At 39.1% G+C, this 5,599-nt stretch overlaps 1 long non-coding RNA gene across 1 annotated transcript; it reads right to left on the reverse strand.

Moving 5' to 3' along the window:
* Positions 1-217: 217 nt before the first annotated feature.
* LOC113275626 lies at positions 218-3,092 on the reverse strand. Its single transcript, XR_003323688.1, has 2 exons — positions 1,844-3,092; positions 218-1,760 (listed from the first exon to the last, which is right to left on the reverse strand). It is a non-coding gene; the product is annotated as an uncharacterized LOC113275626 (long non-coding RNA).
* Positions 3,093-5,599: the final 2,507 nt, after the last annotated feature.

A 5,599-nucleotide genomic window follows, 5' to 3' on the forward strand; every position in this document is an offset into this window, starting at 1 on the left:
AGCACTAATCCGATTTAACAAAGGTTATGACTCACTTGTGACTACTAGGATGTATCATTACAAGCAATAATCACAATTATGCTACTTGTATTCAAGGTGTATCACGTTTACGTATAATAAACCCTAAACTAGCAATAGATATGATTACGAGTTCTACCAATTTGTAACTTGACAAAACTAACAATCAATCATACATGGCGATATTTCTAGCGAATCATAATCGATAAAACATGAGACGAAACTAATTTATTGAGCACAACCCATGTTTGAAAATCCAACTTATTCCTTAACCAAAAGATAATTAGCTACACATGTTCATGGAGTTCATCACAAGAATAAAGAGAAAAATCATGTTTCTAAACCCTATAAAACAAAAGTAGAGACCAAGATAAGATACAAAGATAATAGATAATTGTGGGTTTCTCCCTTTTATACTTTCCCTCCTCTGATTTCTTAACTTAGGTCGCACCCATATCCCCTGCTAAAAGCCGGCTCCTAAAACAGCCCACAAGTGAAGCCCATTCAAAGTAGGTCCAAGTCCATCCGAGTCGCACCGGATCAGCTGAGTCGGATCGGATCACTGAGTGAAATCGGCAGAATGAAATTCCAGCCGTGTTCCCTTTGTTTTCTTGTTGATTTCCGGCCTGTCTCAGGCTAATTTCCCTGCACAATTCCATCTCATACAAAACCGTTCATTCGGTAGACTACCCCATCTATCAGTTCACTCCATACCAACATTAACCTATAGCAACACCATCTCTGCAGCTCAACTCCTAATTCCACCAGCGACGCGAGCAATCCCTTCTCATCACAAACCAACTACAGCTCAGCTGCAACCATTTCTCAAACCTGGAACCCACTTCTCTGTTTAACAACTCCAACCACACAACTGCAACAACAACATCACTTGGTTCTTTCTCGGCTGCACACCAACTGCATCATTTCTGCAGCTTCCATCTCAACTGCAACTGCTTCATAACCAGCTGCAGCTAACTCACCCTACCTTGTAATGTCAGCATCAACAGATCCTTTCATGTTCTTCAGCTCTGCCTCAAGCCACTTCTACTGTTCTATCTCCAACTGCAGTATCATCTTAACCACCAACTTCTGCCATTCCAGCTTCATAGCTTCTCAATCTTCCCTGTATAGCACTTCACAGCCAGCACCAGTGCCTTCAAGATGACTTCAGTTCTTGCCAAACCCTGTAATACAACTTCACAGCAGCATCAATAAAAAAAGGAATCTCCTTGCACTTCCATTTGTTGTAGCCTCTGCACCCACAATGCCATTACCAGTACCATATGTAGCTTCAGCAGCAACTCCACCAAAACTGCAGCACCAACTGCAACTCCTAGCTGAATCTGACTTCAACCCATTTTCCAATTCTTCCCTCCTAACACCAATACTGGCAGCAACTTCTTGTTCTTCTCAACTTCAGAAATCCATTAAAACCAATTCAATCAGATTCCATTAATCGACCCACCACGGACTGCTAATTATCGAACATCTCAGATCCACCATATTCAACCACCAAACCCTTGAATCTCAGAACCCTAACTTCATCTCAATTCAACAGAAATTACATAACAGCTTCACTGATTTCCCATCTCAATATTTCTCCGCTCCTCATTGCAGCTCAGCACTGCATCATTTCCTGTGACTCCATGTGCAAAGGGTTTTATTGACTGCAACTGCAATTCCCTCTCAGGATCAGCTTCAGCTGCACAGCACCATCAGCACGACCAACTCCAGCCAGATCTCTGTAGCATCAACCACCAGTTTCCTGCAACTTCAGTACAGGAAATAATACATAGCAACACACTTGATACAATCTCATATTCACCTGCAATCCACTGTTAGTTGTAGCTGCTCTTCAGTTTCATTACCACCTGCAGCTTCAACTCATTCTAGTCCATAGGTCCCTGCAATCAGCACTAAACATGCATCCATTCATTCACCATGACCTGTACAGCTGCAACCAACACATCTCCGCTTGCATATCTTTGCTTCCAGTTGCGCACTTCAGCTCAGCTGCAGGCCAACCAACACACCAGCTTACCATTCTGCTTCATTCCTTCAATTCCATATCTCAGCATCACTAGCCATCTCAGTTTCCAACTGCAATTTCATCACCACTGCAACTCACTTCCATTACTGCACACACAGCAGAAATTCCATTTGAGCTCCAACTGCATCTTCAATTTCATGAACCTCCTCCCTGTAATTCTCAACATCAAACAGATTCCTCTCTGGATACTCATCCGGATGCAACTAAAACAGCAGATAAATCCCCATGAACAACACCATACTCTTCAACTGAGTTCAAACCCTAACATGCATCTAACCCCTTCTTCCAATTGCAACTGCTCAAACCCATGAATTCAGACAAACCCATAATTACTTCTGTCTAACAGCAACAAGATCAGCTCAAGAACTGCATCATCCTCTTCATATCTGTGAGGTTCGTTTGTAACAAACCCTAACAGACCCATTTCAGCATCTAAATCCATTGAGACAACATCAACAACAACCCATTCCTGCAGTTTCCGCCAAATCTTATTCTCCACTGCCATCAGAACATCTCTCATACTCAACCGTCAGCAAAACCCAATTCATTTCTCTCTTGACTTCAAATTCATAGCCAAACCCTTCAATTCTTCCCTTTATAGATGTACAAAATCAGTCACAAATCTCAGACCATAGGAATGCCTTCTTCCCTGATTTTCATCTCAGAACATGAATAAATTCGAACACCAAGACCCATCTAATTCACGGCAACAAGTCCCTCAATTATGCTCATCTCCCATTCACGAATTTGTCCTAGAATCACCTCGTCCAGCAGCTGAATCAATGACTGCAACAAACCCCGTTCCTTCCATGCAATTCTGGCCAAAATCTCCATGATTTGAAGACACTCAATCCTGCCCCTTGTTGGCTGTGAGAAGAACTCTGAACCCTGGTAAATACCCATGGTTGGAAGCAACAAGCTTGCTCGATCTCCATCTCTGCTCGTTAACTAGTGACAAAAGAAAAACTCAAATTGGGTTTCAACTGAGAAGTGAGACCTAATTTTTCTCCATCTTGAATGCACATGTGTGACTCACATATGGTGAACTCCATTCAGAACTAGACGCACCCTTTCTACCTTAGCTGGTACAAGTTAGGCCACCAGTACTAAGCCCCTGGTCCTTCCAACCCAGCTGCTTGTAGGCCACATAGTATGTGGTTGTATTGCCTTGAGCCCTGAATGCATAGTTGTTGAAAATCAGCGTCATCTCCAGGTTTCCTGCCATCGACGTCCTTGGTATCCAGTTTATTGGTATGACGCTTTTGCTCTTCTTTGAATTCTTTCATCAACAGTAGCCGTCTCTTACTTCTCATATCCACTTTTTCTCTTCAATTCCTTTTCATCACTAAGGTTGTCATGCTTTTCAGACAGAGATGAAGAAATAAAAGCAAATAATGAGAAATAATCAGCCTCCAACATCAGTTGCACTTGAAATGACACTTTTGCCTTGTTTCTTCTTCTTTCGTTCCAAATGACTCCAAAGTACCTAAACACTCAAAAGTAAACATAAGATACATAATATACAAGAAAACTCGCAAAAGAAAGCATAAATACTAGATATAAAAGTAGGTGTTTACAACACCTATCAAATTCCCCCACACTTAGACTTTGCTAGTCCTCGAGCAAATCAAACAAAAAATTCTAAAACATACATACAACTCCGTGTCGCCGAGGATACAGTTACTCTTAGCATGAATAATAGGCCTTTGAACCCCTAGGTGTCCCTAGTGGACGAGTTATAGTCTCGTGAAGGTTTACAAGAGGTCTGCCTACAAAACCTATATTTTCAACTCCATCTACCTGTGACAAATCCATGAATGAATCCAAAATGGTTGCAAAAGGAGGTACCTTGTTATGGATCCAAATTAATATATATAAATTAAGCTCTGTTAAGAAAGTCGAACAAGCCACAATATCGGAAACTAACAAACCACAATCACAAATGAATAGATAAAGAAGATGGAAATAGATATAGATGGTTGCGATGTTTACTAAAGTGATCGATGTTTCCCATATCTGTCTGAAGGTCACTGCCAAGATGAACCTATGCATCCTAATTGATTGAGCTACTGGTCTGAATTCTAATATCAACACAGCTAGCATATACAAGGGAACCAGCGGTCGACAAACTTAATTCTAGATCAATTCACTGGCATAAATAAGGGAACCAGTGATCGATTTTATTCAACATAATAATAAATATTTTTTTTTTTTTGATAAATTTCTGAGAACAAATATTTAACTTTCATTAAACCTTTGTAAAATTTCTTTTTTTTTTTCTTTTCTTTTTTCTTTTTTCACCTTTTTTTTCTTTTTTTTAATCGACAACATGATTGGATCTTTTGGATCCAAGCGCATGCTTCTTGTCAGCAGATTACATGGTAATTCCCGTGGATCCTGCATTCCACGCTTTTTTAGGCGACGAAGACAGGGAGAACACACACATATTGCTTTATCCAAGTGTCAAATTTATTTCGTTTGGTCAATTGGTCGGTCTTTTTTTTTTTTTTTGTAGTAACTCAATCACACAATTTCATCCTAGCAGCAATAACAATTCGATGTTAGTGACCCACCAAATCACATAGATATAACATAAAGGTTGCAAAAGTAAAAACATAAAGTGATATGGTGATATTCCGAGATATGGTAACAACTTTCATATTATTTCTAACACTTGAATAATTTTGTCCCTTGTAGTTAATGGGTTCCTCAACTCCCGCAGCCAAGATGGTTCCATCCATTTAGATTGATAGTGTCATCCTAAAGGCACATATTTCTACGTTTCGGAGTGTATAAAACATTTTTTTAATCATAAAAGGGAAAACCCAACAAGGCTAAAAACTCTATATGCGAAAACACTCCCCCACACTTAAACTTTACATTATCCTCAATGTAAATTAAGTCATCCAAAGTAAAATTTTAAGATGGGAAATTCATAACATGATATATATATACACAATAAGAAAATAAAATGCATGATAAAAAATGATATTCCAACTCATAGCTATTTCTGAAAAATAGAGGATAAACACTAAACAAGCTATTTAGTTGGCATCTAATCCCAACTCAGCCAATATATATACCTCATCGTCAAGAAAAAATTCCATCTACTTAGAAAGGCTAGTGTTTATTCTAAATTGTTCAAAATTTTCTAAAAGTTGGAGTTTTGATATGCAAATATCCAAAATAAGAAAATAAAGATAAAAGACTTGAGAAATAAAAAGATAGAGATAGAAGCACAAAACCAGTGGGTTGCCTCCCATTTAGCGCTTGGTTTAAATTCGTCATCCCGACTTGCAAGACCGAATCCCCATACACCAATAACCTGAAAAGTTGAGGATCCTTCTATAGAACTCGTTTTGCAAACACTAGCTTCGCACACATATTAGTAATATAAAACAAAAACGAAGCTATTAACCGATAAAAGTTTCCCCCACACTTATTCTTGTCCACACTTGGAAGTGGATATAAAATATAGAATTCGTGAACTTTCATGGTTTCTTGTTCATAAACCTGCATAGCATGAGAATC

The sequence above is a fragment of the Papaver somniferum genome, chromosome 4, assembly GCF_003573695.1.
Source record: "Papaver somniferum cultivar HN1 chromosome 4, ASM357369v1, whole genome shotgun sequence".
In the NCBI taxonomy this organism is placed as follows: domain Eukaryota; kingdom Viridiplantae; phylum Streptophyta; class Magnoliopsida; order Ranunculales; family Papaveraceae; genus Papaver; species Papaver somniferum.